Source organism: Lepisosteus oculatus, chromosome 14 (assembly GCF_040954835.1).
Source record: "Lepisosteus oculatus isolate fLepOcu1 chromosome 14, fLepOcu1.hap2, whole genome shotgun sequence".
NCBI classification, from domain to species: Eukaryota; Metazoa; Chordata; class Actinopteri; order Semionotiformes; family Lepisosteidae; genus Lepisosteus; species Lepisosteus oculatus.
In genome coordinates, this window is record NC_090709.1 from 47,476,157 (window position 1) to 47,491,733 (window position 15,577).

Here is a 15,577-nt window from a genome sequence, read left to right on the forward strand (position 1 = left end):
AATCTGTTGATGCTGTCCCCGCCGTCTATCTCCCCCCAGGAAACACAGCGGAATTCACAGACGCCAGTGGGACGAATAATTCTCCCAGATGTCCAACTGCTACCCATCACTCAGGAGATGGAGGGGGGGTTGTACTTGCAGTGCATCGGCATAGACGGGAAAGCAAGAGCCGACCGCTACGCCGCCCTCGTGTTTCGAAATCTTGTGACTTTTGAAATTTACTGGGGGTGGACCACGTCTGTTAATTTCGATGGGTCCAGAGGCAAAAGTGCCTTGCCTTGCAATCTCCGGGAAACCATTAGTAGCATGGTGAATCAGAGATTCTCAACCCTTACTGCGTGCGGCTGGAAAAGAATTTGTGATCGGATCAACGAAATGCTTCGTAGAAGGAGGCGCTCTTTTCCTCTAGTCTAACAGTCTGTCCACAAACAAAACATTCCTGTTAGACAAGAGGAATTGAAAAAAAACAATTTTGTCAATGGAAACCGGTGTGTGTGTCTCTCTCTGCTGGATGTCTCTCTCACTCTCTGCTGAATGAATAAAAGCATTTTATTAAAAACGCGTTTGCGTTTGTCTGGTATTTACTTTGGTCCCTTTTAACTGTTTTTCGATCTACTGTATTGCTTTGAGATGCCACTTTTAAAGGTGATATTTAAAATAAAGTTTTTTATTATTGTTATAGAGAAACATGATCAGGTTTTCCCTGGTTCAGAAAAAAAGATCTAAAGTGCTACACATAACTTTCTTAATTCGATGTATTTAAAGCAGTGAACTACTGTAGGTGTAACATAACATTCAGAAATACAATCGAGAATAGTTTTGGGGTGTTTGTTTAGATTAAACGTTCCTGAAACGTATAACGTAACAAAATTAAAGACGATTAAAATCTGTAATCTTTCCACTTGTACTGTATGTCATCGGAAAGTTTCTGCTTTGTGTAAGGATGGTATCAAAAAGCAATCTTAAGTGGTGAGAAAGCTGTGCTCAATGTATTTAAGGGACTTAAAAGTAAAAGGAGATGCTTCATATTGCTTGACTAATTTTAAAAACTAAGTTATAAATGCAGACACTCCCTCGGTGCAGTGCCGGGTGTAAATATCAAAATATACATTCGTCCCGGGCAGAGAACGAAGAGCTCCCGGCTGGGGTGCGCGGGGAAGAGCAGGACAGGAATGAAAGGCGGGGTATAGGAAGGCGTACAGTCTGGGCAGGTATAGATTACACTTTTCTAAAATGTATTTGAAAAATAAAAATGATTACAATCTAATCCTTCCACATTTGATCCCAAAATCCCAAGAAAAATAAATCTAAACGGGTAGAAAGCTATGCTGAAAGTTTATTAAGATACTTAGAAGACAAAGATACTGTATCAATTTATGTTGCATTAGCCTGATTATGATTAAAAAACACATATAATTAAACATGCGTTTGCAATTTAAATCAAAAGACTATTTAAATCAATATAAATGTTTATATTGTAACGCATACTGTCCAGCCTCCATTTCTCTATAAAAATTTACTCTATTGCACACACACACACACAATAGAAGCAGGAAGCAGAAGCAGGGACCGTTGTCAGAAGGGAAGAAGGTGACTATTCATTGTTATCAAAAATGACTTAGAATCGATCATGTTGTGATACTTTGAAATATAAAAGTCAATTGATTGTCCATAATATTGCTATTCTATTTTTTCGAAGAAATGTTTGTTAAAAGGAAAGTCCAGCACTAGCTGAATTTAAACACACAACCTGTGAGTTGGTAGTCAGGCATGTAGACCAGTAGGCTACAAGGGAAATCACATGAAGACTGAGGCGAAACAGCCCTACACAGCCCTGTCGCAGTACACGACTATAATCATATCGTTATTAAATTCTTTAGATACGCGATTCCATATTATATTAGGAGAAAAGCTTAAAACTACCACTTTTTCACACGCTATTTCACATGTTAGTTAAATACTTCGATGCTTAAAATGTTTAGGGAGAAATGGAATGTGTATTTTTCCTTTAATGTACCGATTCCCGGAATCTGACTGGCTGACACCCTTCTGAAGTGGTTCCATAAGATCTGGTATACAGAAAAGAAAGCGTTGATAAAAAAAGCCTGGATTCTCATGTATCTCATACAAGTATCTTTTAATACAGTCTTTGCTGTGCTCTTGAGGATCCTTGTGATATTTTGAGCTTTAGTTGAATGATAAGTGTCACATTTTAAATCATTTTCGTAGTTAGAAATTATGAAACGCCCTGTTAAAAGCAAGGAAGTTTTTATGCCCGTTGAAGTAAAACAAAATGCCTGACAAAGTAGGGCTTGGACAGATTCCAAGTGCTTGTACAAATGTGCTAAAGAAATTATACTTTGAGTATACAACTTGTCCAAAGTCATTCATAATTAATACTATTAGTAATATCTTCGGTAAAGGCTTTGATGCATAAATATTTCTGATAAAGGTAGGTTGTGTACTTTTGTCCAACTGAGCAATCTTGCTTTCATAAAATATACCAACATTTTAATGACTGATGATTAACATGCTGTAATACACAGTTCAAATTTAAAAGCTCAAATGCTGTACATGAGAGGTTAAGCTCCCCCTGGCGGTTTTACAAGGTGATACCGGATACTTTCTGGCATGGCGTCAAAGGACGCGATTAACCGCGTGATACTGCGTGATACCGCGACACGCCCACCAGGGTATGCCGCGACATACCCCACCCATTTTGAATGGCTGCATCTGTATGTCACACAAAGAGAGCACAGCCTTTTCCACCCTGCCCCGTGTGTCTCAGTAACTCGCCGTGATCATATAGTGGTCAGTACGTTGTGATGTGGCCGTAACAACCAGGGTTTGAGTCTGGGTCACGGCAGAATAGGGGCGTCTGCTTTTATTACTTGCACGAATGAAGGCAAAAAAAAGCCAATCGATGTGAACGAACGGCGCTTTACAGAGGAGTACTGCCTGACTGGGTCGTTGATGAACGACAGAGGCCACTCCGACCTCTTCTCGGTTTTCTTCAATGACTTACTAAGGATCTTCTTCACATTCGCCCATGCAGGGGAAGCCAGTTACACCAAAGCAAACGCAGGAAAGTGCATTTCAAGCAGAGACCAGGAGGGACTTGTTTACACCGAGAGTGGTCGGAGAATGGAACAATCCGCCCAGCCCTGTTGCTGGAGCCGATTCTTGATGAGATCTTGGGCTCAGTAAGATGCCCCCACTAGATGCTAATCTTTCTGTTGTTCTTGCAGGTCCTGCGCTGCTTTTGAGCCGACAGAGCTCGTCCTGGTCTGTCGGCACCGCCCAATTGCAAATGATCGGCTCCGTGTACAGAAGGAACATGCATTTGGTACAAGAGTGCATGAAGGCACCGGAAATACATTGGGAACAAATGACCGGTCCTCAAGACCTCTGTGAAGTACAGGAGCGTGCAAAAAGAGACTGTTTCCTGAATTCTACAAGAGTGGAGAATTCTACAAGGCAGCGCCACATTCTGCACATTCTACTGGGCCCGATTTCCACGGTTCAAAACCGGGCGGGAACAGGCCCGTTTCGTTTGTCGCCACACACACTGTTTGGGGATTCGTCTAGCGCTGTGATCGAACAGACCCACTCACCTCTTAGTGTGGCGGGATCTGCACAGTGCATGTCGCAGCACATCCTGCTTTCACTTCAATGCACGTCCTGATGTACCCCGGTCTCCCGCGTGACAGGTGGGGATACTCGCCACTATACTAACGAGGAAGACATCGCTCTCTGCTTAGTGTGCAAAACACTTACTTGCAGCATTGTGGGAGCTGTGGTTTAAATGCTATTGGTTTGTGAACAGAATACCCCTATCCCAGTGCATTGTGCCACATTAAATAAACGCACGAGAAAAAGAGATTCAGAACGCAAAGCTGTGTTAGTGTTCTGTGTAAAAAATCGGTTTGAACATCATGGGAGCTGTTTTTAATAAGCTACTGAGTAAAGAATATTTTAATCTTCCTGCTGTCAGTAGTATTGTGAATATAGTTGACTCTTACCTTGAATGAAAACAGGACGTAAAAGAAGGGTTTCAGAATTCAGACAAAGCTTTATTCCCGTGCTTACAGTCTGAGTAATTGGAGACTGCACTATTCTGTTGCCTATGGTCATATACGGGTTTTTCGCACGAAGCCGTATTGAACAGTATTTCTCGCGTTGTGAACTTGTGTATACAGCGGTCCCCCGGGTTCCAGTTATTGCGTAATTACGCATCGATGAAAAACCGGAGGTTTAAAAAAAGATAATTAGCTCACTGATACTTAGATGTAGAGGCTGTGGAAATTTTAAAATGCATTTGGTTTGAAGGCGTTCTGTGCTTCCGTTGCGAAGATATGGACAAAAGAATATTCGTGCTTGGTCAAAAAAATGTCATATAAACGAAAAAGTAAAGGCTGAGAAAGCATTCACAATGTATTTTATACACAAAGAAAGTATTCTCGCGATTCTAAGAGGTTTCGTGTAAACGCTACAGGCGTGCCAAAATCGTTTTCGAACTTCAAGCTAACTTTACTCAGGTTAAAATCCCAGTCATGTTTTTTTTCCTATCTTGTGGTACATAACGTACCATTTCGGACTATCACAAATGGCTTGATTTCGTTGAATGCATGTATTCATTTTCTTTCTGGAAAACTTGTATTTCAAGAAATTCACACAGCTTGCGAGAAATGAAATTCAATTCTTGATTATAAGTGCAGAAGAAATATTGCCAGCTGGCAAAAAAAAAAATTAACCTGAAAGTTGTGATGGGAGACATGGACCCACCATTCCATCTGTGTGGCGTGTTCGGTTGTTCATTGAAAGGTTGGTGGTTCGAGTCCACCCAGGGATGGATTTCTTTTGCGATGTAAACATTGTCTTCGCAAAGGTCGATTGGATTTCTCAGCGAAACCTTAACCATTTTAATATTTGTAGGAAATGCGAGTGCTTAACAGGTGTCAGAATCACCGGGAAATGTCCAATTACTGTATGCCCAACGTCGCAACTCCCCAGAAAACCATATTCACCCAAGAAAAAGTCGAGTCGTCATTTATACCCCCGTTGCATCCTCTGCTGAAATATTTTAAAAATACAATGCAGATTTGTTTAAGAACATGCAAGCATTGTTACATTAGCAACGTGCATTTGGACTTCGATATTTTGACATATTTACCTTGATTTTAAACATAAATACTGTACAATCTATTGTAATTTTGTTGTACTATTAAAATATGTTAGCTGAGGATGCAAAGGGGTGAAAGGGAAAGGTCAGAGGGTGTAGTAACACCAAGATTAGGATTGGTGGAGGTGATAAGGGTGTTGATGGTTTTTCTCTGTAGAGGATTTTGAGTTTTTTATCCTTCTCTGAAGTGAGAAACTGGAAGAGTTGGGAGTTGAGGGATCTGATGAGGTTAGTTATGAAAGGAAGTTGATATGGAGCTGTAAGCCGTAAAAACTCCTTAATGTCTTTGATGTTGTCATCAGTGATAAACTGCACTCAGCAAAGATAAAAAGAAAATTATCTTTGCTTACTGCCCTGTCTTTCTCACACATCAAGAAGACTCCACAGCTGAAACATTGTGATTCTTTTCTTCTCTTTTCAGCAGGAATAGTCCTTTACTTGTTCCTTTGCGGCCTACGCATGCTGACGCAGCTACCCACCCGATATCTAACATTCTATAATCACAACTATGAATGTCCACTTTGGGTATTTTTTCCATGCTTATTTATTATTATTATTATTATTATTTATTCTGTCATTGAAGCATATTTTATGTCATACTGAAGTGTCATAATCACTGAAAAAATATTTTTTTCATTTAGAAAGTAAGAAAATGATAAATCACTAGGAATTGCATTTAGCCTGTTCTGATCTAGATTTTCTATATACTTTAACATGCCATGTTCACAATGTCACAACTCATAAATGAAACAGTGAAGTGTTGTAATTACAAATGTACATAGCGTTGGGACATTGAGATGTTTTGGTAATGAGGAAGGAGGGACATGCAATGTTCACAGGGTCAAATTTATAAAATGCTACAGTAAAATTTATTGTATTTCGGGATTATGAGAGCCTGTTACATTGTGTCTCACACCTCAGTGTCAGAATTTTGAGACATTTTTATAACCAGGGGTAGGTTCATAGCAATAAGCAGAAAGTGCGATCATCCTTTGCTCATCCTCGGTTAACCATATATTCTCATATGCCATGTTCTGAATGTCCCATTTAAAACTGCTATATTAAAATTAAGACTTTTTATGATCAGAAGGCAAGGTTGTGGTAAATATGCATAAAGTGAAAGTGAACTTTGTCTTGTTATTGTGAGTTTTGAAAATTGGTTTTCGATTTTCTGAAATGTGTTTTACACAAAAATGCAATTTGGATAGTCACTACTTATATATTCCCCTTTACTGAGGATATGTACAGTAATCATCCCGATTAGTATTTTTAAAAATTACTGTAGAGAGCCATCAGTAAGGGAATGAAAACTTGCATTAAACAAAATCAAGCTGCATGTAATCATCCATAGTGAAACATTTTGTAAGACAAGACAGGAAGAAAGACACTGCTGGGATTTGAGCGCAGAATCTCCTGTTTAATAGGAAAACACTTTAACCAAATCAGCCAAGATGCTGTCAGAGTATTAACATCATGTCTGCATCAGTGATTACAGCTGACTATCGCTGGAGGACAGTGAAGTCAGCCTGCATAATGAGGGGGAAGAGACTGACCTCTGTGATGCACTATAGAGTTACACTAACCTTCTATCCAACTGTTCTATGCTGGATTCTATCCTAGTGGTAAATATTGGTTTCCGTGCGTGTAATATTCCTTTTTTTGTCAAATATTATCAAGCACAAATTTTGCTGTTGAAAATAAGCCTAGTGGTTTTCAATGTTGTGATCCTTTTTCCCCAGTGTCACCCAAATTGATACATTGTGCTTTGGCAATTCTTCAGGCTATATTTTTTAGAGGAGCTCAGTTGAATTAGTTTATATAAAGTATTTCTTTTCCCTTTAATCCTTTAAAACATATTACATTTTCAAAACATTGGATCTTACTTCCTACTAATTGTAGCGGCAATGCTTGTCAATAAGACAGAATTAAGTGTTGCTGTGCTTTCCCAAATGAGGCCCCATCTCTCTCTTCATCTCTGTGGTGCAGCCACAGAGAAGCTATTCAGGCAGGCTGATTTAAAGATGTTTTCTTTTGATAAGGGACAGCTCCCAAATGGGGATGCATTTAGCTAAGCCTGGCTATCATGATCAATGGGCATCCATTGGCGCCTATCTGTCTAGGGAGTGCCAGATGGACATCTGGACTGCATTCCTAAGTGTCAGGAGTAAGTGACTCATATCTCACCTTGATCAACCAATCAGGGACTGGTAGGGCAGAGTAACCCACGTGGGTCTCTGATGCCCATGAAACTTTCATCCAATGAACGAGCTGAAGTTCCTCCAGGTAAAAACAGGCAACACAGAGCTCCAAGACTATTCTAAAGGGAATTCAAAGGAGAATTCCAGGGCTGTGAGATAATTCCAGGGCGGGACGGCCCAGGAGCAGAAAGGCTCCCAAGGGCAGAACATTCTCGCAGCGCGCCTCCTGACCATCCTGAGACTCAGCCTGGACCACCACGGAACGGCCAGTGTGTCCAAGTGCCAGAACTTTCCTTTGTTCTAAGAGTCGAGAGCGGAGGTTGCCAGAGAGTAACCAGAGGATCCACCCGAGGTTAGCACCAGCAGCAGGCCTGGTGAAAAGGTCAGAACTGTGGACAGCTGAATTACTATTCAGAACTAGCGCTTCATCAGGAACGAACTGGTCTTCTTCCTGACCTGCTGGGACTCACAGTCATCTTTTCTCCTGTGCACAAACTTCGCTAGTTTCAGCCAAAACTAACTAGCCAGTATTCAGAGAGCATCAGCAGCGCACCGTCACAAGCCGCACAGTACAGCCTGGCACGGAGCCAGAGAGTGTGGATTGGACAGCAACAAGCCTGCAACTGTTTCTTTGTGCCCGCAGGAGATCTGAATCCCCAGAGATCGGAAGAGTATTCAACTTCACTGCATTACTGCTCCAGAATTCTATTGTTATCCCAACCAGTTGATATCAATGTAATTCCTAAGAGTTATGTACTTGTTTTGAGTATCTAATGCAGAAGTTGTAACCAAGTTAAATTACGAAACGGTCTAAATGAATGATATACCGAACGTATGTCCTCTTGATATGTGTAACTCTTTGTAACTGAATGAATATATATCTTTTGTATTCTGATAACCCTTACGATAAGATCTGTTTGGTTTACATGCATATTATATATATTAATGAATGTATCCTCGTGTATTAGTACCTGTGTGTGCGTTGTTTGAGTTATCTCGCATGGTTGGATTCTGAGACCATTAAAAGAATCAATTTTGTGATTAACTGCCACAATTAATAATTGTCCCAGTAAATGCACAAACCCCTACAGAACTGGTGCCTCGTGAGAGCACACTACAACAGTGTGTGATCTCCTGTCCCAGCCTGAGGAGCAGACACCGAACCTGTCTCTCAATAATAATAATACAGTGTGTGATCTCCTCTCCCAGCATGAGGGACAGACACCGAGCCTGTCTCTCAATTATAATAATACAGTGCGTGATCTCCTATCCCAGCCTGAAGAACAGACAGTGACCCTGTCTCTCAATAATAATAATACAGTGTGTGATCTCCTGTCCCAGCCTGAGGAGCAGACAGCGAGCCTGTTTCTCAATAATAATAGAACAGTGTGTGATCTCCAGTCCCAGCCTGAGGAACAAACACTGAGCCTGTCTCTCAATAATAATAGTACAGTGTGTGATCTCCTGTCCCAGCCTGAGGAACAGACAGCGAGCCTGTCTCTCAATAATAATAATAATACAGTGTGTGACCTCCTGTCCCAGCTTGGGGAACAGGGAGCCAGACTCTCAATAATAACAACAGTGAGGAACAGTGAGTTTATCTGTCAATAATAATAATACAATGTGATCTCCTGTCCCAGCCTGAGGAACAGTGAGCTTGTCTCTCAATAATAATAATACAGTGTGTGATCTCCTGTCGCAGCCTGGGGAACAGACAGTAAACCTATCTCTCAATAATAATAATCCAGTGTGGAATGTCCTGTCCCAGTCTGGGGAACAAACAGTGAGCATGTCTCTCACTAATAATAGAACAGTGTGTGATCTCCAGTCCCAGCCTGAGGAAAAGTGAGCTTGTCTCTCAATAATAAAAATACAGTGTGTGATCTCGTGTCCCAGTCTGAGGAACAGACAGTGAGCCTGTATCTCAGTAATAATAATAATACAGTGTGTTACCTCCTGTCCCAGCCTGAGGAAGAGACAGTGAGCCTGCCTCTCAATATTAATAATACAGTGTGTGATCTCCTGTCCCAGCCTGGGGAACAGAGAGTAAACCTATCTCTCAATAATAATAATCCAGTGTGTGAGCTCCTTTCTTAGCCTGAGGAACAGACAGTGATCCTGTCTCTCAATAATAATAATCCAGTGTGGGATGTCCTGTCCCAGTCTGAGGAACAAAAAGTGTGCTTGTCTCTCAATAATAATAGATCAGTGTGTGATCTCCTGACCCAGCCTGGGGGGCACTGAGGCTGTCTCTCAATAATAATAATACAGTGTGTCATCTCCTGTTCCAGCCTGAGGAACAGTGAGCTTGTCTCTCAAAAATAATAATACAATGTGATCTCCTGCCCCAGCCTGAAGAACAGACAGTGAGCCTGTCTCTCAGAAATAATAATACAGTGTGTGATCTCCTGTCCCAGCCTGAGGAACAGACGGTGAACCTGTCTCTCAATAATAATAATAATACAGCGTGAGACCTCCTTTCCCAGCCTTAGGAAGAGACAGTGAGCCTGTCTCTCAATAATAATGATACAGTGTGGGATCTCCTGCCCCAGCCTGGGGAACAGACAGTGATCCTGTCTCTCAATAATAATACTCCAGTGTGGAATGTCCTATCCCAGTGTAGCGGCAATGCTTGTTAATAAGACAGAATTAAGTGTTTCAGTGCTTTCCCAAATGAGGCCTCATCTCTCTGTTCATCTCTGTGGTGCAGCCACAGAGAAACTATTCATGCAGGCTGATTTAAAGATGTTTTCTTTTGATAAGGGACAGCTCCCAAAGGGGGGTGCACTTAGCTAAGCCTGGCTATCATGATCAATGGTCATCCATTGGCGCCTATCTGTCTAGGGAGTGCCAGATGGACATCTGGACTGCATTCCTAAGTGTCAGGAGTAAGTGACTCATATCTCACCTTGATCAACCAATCAGGGACTGGTAGGGCCGAGTAACCCACGTGGGACTCTGATGCCCATGGAACTTTCAGCCAATCAACGAGCTGAAGTTCTTCCAGGTAAAAACAGGCAACACAGAGAGCCTTAAGTGTAGAATTCTGTGGACTTTTCTAAAGGGAATTCAAAGGAGAATTCCAGGGCAGGACGGCCCAGGAGCAGAAGGCTCCCAAGGGCAGGACATTCTCGCAGCGCGCCTCCTGACCATCCTGAGACTCAGCCCGGACAACCACGGAACGGCCAGTGTGTCCGAGTGCCAGAACTTTCCTTTGTTCTAAGAGTCGAGAGCGGAGGTTGCCAGAGAGTAACCAGAGGATCCACCCGAGGTTAGCACCAGCAGCAGGCCTGGTGAAAAGGTCAGAACTGTGGACAGCTGAATTACTATTCAGAACTAGCGCTTCATCAGGAACGAACTGGTCTTCTTCCTGACCTGCTGGGACTCACAGTCATCTTTTCTCCTGTGCACAAACTTCGCTAGTTTCAGCCAAAACTAACTAGCCAGTATTCAGAGAGCATCAGCAGCGCACCGTCACAAGCCGCACAGCACAGCCTGGCACCGAGCCAGAGAGCGCAGATTGGACAGCAACAGCCTGCAACTGTTTCTTTGTGCCCGCAGGAGATCTGAATCCCCAGAGATTGGATGAGTATTCAACTTCACTGCATTACTGCTCGAGAATTCAATTGTTATCCCAACAAGAGTTATGTACTTGTTTTGAGTATCTAATGTAGAAGTTATAACCAAGTTCAATTACGAAACGGTCTAAATGAATGATATACTGAATGTATGTCCTCTTGATATATGTAACTCTTTGTAACTGACTGAATATATATCTTTTGTATTCTGATAACCCTCTCGATAAGATCTGTTTATATGCATATTCTATGTATTAATAAATGTATCCTCGTGTATTAGTACCTGTGTGTGTGCGTTGTTTGAGTTATATTGCATGGTTGGATTCTAAAGCCATCAAAAGAATCAATTTTGTGATTTACTGCTACAATTAATAATTGTCCAAGTAAATGCCCAAACCCTACAGAAGCATGCAAGAAAATGTGATCATTACCTATGGAATTTCCCGCCAGCGTGGAGCTTGAATTCACAACCTTGAGACTCAGTGTTGAAAAGTCACAGAAGAGGTCAGCCTGGTCTTCAGTTTGCCAACGATAAGCTCCGGCAGTGCTCCTCTGTAAAGCAGATTGTTCGGATCGGTTATGTGGGACGGCACTTCGAAACTAAGATCGTTTGCAGCACACGCATGGTTTCCCCCTTCACGCAAAAAACATAGACGAAGGAAACTCTCTTGTCTTGGGCTGCTGACTCCCGGATTTAAAGCGCTCTGGGTGCCAGCTATGTCTCTAACAAGCACACTATAAAGACAGGAATTACACTTTGCTCACGTCACGCATGGAATGGCGAGGCTACTTGTTCCAATATTATCTAGTCTCACCTCATATGGTGCCGATTCCTGGTTTTCATTTAAGAAAGAGCACTGCAAACACCGTAAACAGTGCAAAACGTGTGATGAAAGAAGTCTTTTCCCCCCTTTGTCTAAAGCGGAACACAGCGGAGTCATGCCGAGGGTTGTGAGATCAAGATTTCAGTGGAACACTGTCGTCTACGTCTTTAGCTACATGAGTTGGACATCCTCTTGTACAGGGAAAGCAGATTGAGATCCTCTGACATGAAAAGTGACAGATAAAAGCCATTTCTCATCCTTTCTCTTAGTGGTGGAACTATCGCATGTAAATGAGGCAACTTGCAAGGCGAGCAGGCTCGGTGCACACCGAACGCAGATGTCTCAGAGCAGTAGAGACGTGTCCAAGTGGCTGTCAAAGGACAGCACTTTGCCGGCGCCGTGGCTTAGTTGGCTAAAGCGCCTGTCTAGTAAACAGGAGATCCTTGGTCCGATTCCCAGCGGTGCCTTTCTTCCTGTCTTACTGTACAGAATTTATCCTTATGGGCAAATCCCATGCCTTTTAATTCAGGTGAATGCAAGTGTCCGTTTCCTTTCTGGAACAACTTGTTTTGAAAGAAATCTATACAGCTTGCGAAAGATGAAACACAAATCTTGCTTATCAGTGAAGAAGAGGTACTCCCAGCAGGCCAGCTAATACCAGCAAAGTTTTTTTTCACCCTAACCCAGAGAATGGAGAAAAGCGAGGCGCCTGTGGCTCTGCAGTGTAATCAGTTCGCGAGTTCGGCGGTTAGCTGAAAGAGTGGTAAATGGAGCTCGCCCCAGCCCGTCCTTATTCTTTTAAAGAGGATAAAAAATTAACTTCGCCGCCATTACTACCAGCTTTAAAAGACTGCCATGGGCACGGAAAAAAACACACTACAGATGACTTTTCTGGAACCGAAGCAGAGATTCCTTTACGAACCAACTGATAAAGCTCAGCCAGTGAATACTGTTAACAGAATGTGAAAGCACGATCAACTTTGTAACTGCAACCACAGGAAAAACAGCAAGAAGCAGGCTCCATTCCCCATTTAAATCTGTCGTGCGAGGCATGCTTTTTGCACGCATGAAGTAAATCCCACGATTGCTTTTGAACTTGGACAAAGTACTTCCAAAGGAGCGCTATGCGCAAAGATTTAACAAGCTCAACCCCCGCAGACGATTTGGTGTGAAGAAGCAGAACATTCAAGTTTCACAGACAGAAGCACCACGCCAGCACAGCCAACATTAAAACGGAGGGCACACTACGATTTGCATTGACACAAAAGTGATCTGGGCAGACATCGTTCCCTGCATAACGCAAAAAGTGACAAAGCGCTTTTGGGTTGAGAGGACGCAAGAAGGTTTTTGTTTTGTGCCTTGATGTCAAGCTGAGAAAGTATCTTTAAACACTTTGCTTAGTTTCTCGAGAGACTGCCAAAAAGCAGTTCCCTCCCTTTCGTCTGAAGCCAGCTGAAAGGGGGTCTCGACAGAAGAACCTGGCAGCGGTGGGATTTGAACCCACGCCCCCGAAGAGACTGGAGCCTTAATCCAGCGCCTTAGACCGCTCGGCCACGCTACCCGCTGTGCACTGTCTCTTTGTCTCATTACTTGCCCGGAGGAAGCCGGGTGGGTTTTGCTCTTGTCGCCCGAATTAGTGGCGTTATGACCGTGGAACCGACTGCACCTGCTTTTTCTGAGATGCTTCTCCTCTCATGGCGAGATCTCTACTTCTTTAACACCTCTTGATAAAGATCTTCTGTTGAGCAGGTTTCAGACCTCTGCGTACAGCACCCTTGATGTCATTTTATTTTTACAGCAGCCGCATCCGGAAAGTTGTGTCTTTTACGTTTTATTTGAACAACAAAACTACATACAATACAAACAAGAGCACATATAACGTATCAAGAAAATCGTCAGGGGCACATGCTATAATACAATGACACTTTATGAAAAATGATTACACAAAGTAAATAAAGATAAGGTCCGCACAGCTTGTTCTTACATTTCGAAAGAGTCCGTAAATACCCCTTTACGTCTATTTTGAACTGTTCAAATGTAGGACTCTTCCCAGACCATTTCACTTTATACCACATTCCTAAACGAGGATGCTTCTCCTGTTTTAGAACTATTTTGGGCGGTATGGCTCATACAGCACACCCACAGTATTCTAATGGTGGACTGCAGATCTGTGCAATAGTTCAGTCGAATTCAAAGGATCCAGCAATCGTACTGGATTTGTCTGGGATTCTGAAATGTCTCTTGCAAAAGTATTTGGGTTTGCTTGAACCTTTGATAAAAAAAGTGATCTGATCTGAGACTACCCAGCTTACAATCTCTGAGGTAGTTGTCACTAAACTCGGACGTGATGTGGCACACATGTGCCATGTGCCTTTACTTTTGTAAAAAACTGGTATCGGGAAAAGTTTCTTAATATTTCTTTTGATTAGCATGCAAGAAAATGTGATCATTACCTATGGAATTTCCCGCCAGCGTGGAGCTTGAATTCACAACCTTGAGACTCAGTGTTGAAGAGTCACAGAAGAGGTCAGCCTGGTCTTCAGTTTGCCAACGATAAGCTCCGGCAGTGCTCCTCTGTAAAGCAGATTGTTCGGATCGGTTATGTGGGACGGCACTTCGATACTAAGATCGTTTGCAGCACACGCATGGTTTCCCCCTTCACGCAAAAAACATAGACGAAGGAAACTCTCTTGTCTTGGGCTGCTGACTCCCGGATTTAAAGCGCTCTGGGTGCCAGCTATGTCTCTAACAAGCACACTATAAAGACAGGAATTACACTTTGCTCACGTCACGCATGGAATGGCAAGGCTACTTGTTCCAATATTATCTAGTCTCACCTCATATGGTGCCGATTCCTGGTTTTCATTTAAGAAAGAGCACTGCAAACACCGTAAACAGTGCAAAACGTGTGATGAAAGAAGTCTTTTCCCCCCTTTGTCTAAAGCAGAACACAGCGGAGTCATGCCGAGGGTTGTGAGATCAAGATTTCAGTAGAGCACTGTCGTCTACGTCTTTAGCTACATGAGTTGGACATCCTCTTGTACAGGGAAAGCAGATTGAGATCCTCTGACATGAAAAGTGACAGATAAAAGCCATTTCTCATCCTTTCTCTTAGTGGTGGAACTATCGCATGTAAATGAGGCAACTTGCAAGGCGAGCAGGCTCGGTGCACACCGAACGCAGATGTCTCAGAGCAGTAGAGACGTGTCCAAGTGGCTGTCAAAGGACAGCACTTTGCCGGCGCCGTGGCTTAGTTGGCTAAAGCGCCTGTCTAGGAAACAGGAGATCCTGGGTCCGATTCCTAGCGGTGCCTTTCTTCCTGTCTTACTGTACAGAATTTATCCTTATGGGCAAATCCCATGCCTTTTAATTCAGGTGAATGCAAGTGTCCGTTTCCGTTCTGGAACAACTTGTTTTGAAAGAAATCTATACAGCTTGCGAAAGATGAAACACAAATCTTGCTTATCAGTGAAGAAGAGGTACTCCCAGCAGGCCAGCTAATACCAGCAAAAAAATTTTTTCACCCTGACCCAGAGAATGGAGAAAAGCGAGGCGCCTGTGGCTCTGCAGTGTAATCAGTTCGCGAGTTCGGCGGTTAGCTGAAAGAGTGGTAAATGGAGCTCGCCCCAGCCCGTCCTTATTCTTTTAAAGAGGATAAAAAATTAACTTCGCCGCCATTACTACCAGCTTTAAAAGACTGCCATGGGCACGGAAAAAAACACACTACAGATGACTTTTCTGGAACCGAAGCAGAGATTCCTTTACGAACCAACTGATAAAGCTCAGCCAGTGAAT

General features: G+C 42.7%; 2 non-coding genes across 2 annotated transcripts; one reads left to right on the plus strand and one right to left on the minus strand.

Annotated features, from left to right (window-relative positions):
• Window positions 1-13,261: 13,261 nt before the first annotated feature.
• Window positions 13,262-13,343, minus strand: trnal-aag (transfer RNA leucine (anticodon AAG)). Its single transcript has one exon. It is a non-coding gene; the product is annotated as a tRNA-Leu (tRNA).
• A 1,678-nt stretch (window positions 13,344-15,021) lies between these two features.
• On the plus strand, window positions 15,022-15,095 carry trnap-agg (transfer RNA proline (anticodon AGG)). Its single transcript has one exon. It is a non-coding gene; the product is annotated as a tRNA-Pro (tRNA).
• The last annotated feature ends 482 nt before the right edge of the window (window positions 15,096-15,577 follow it).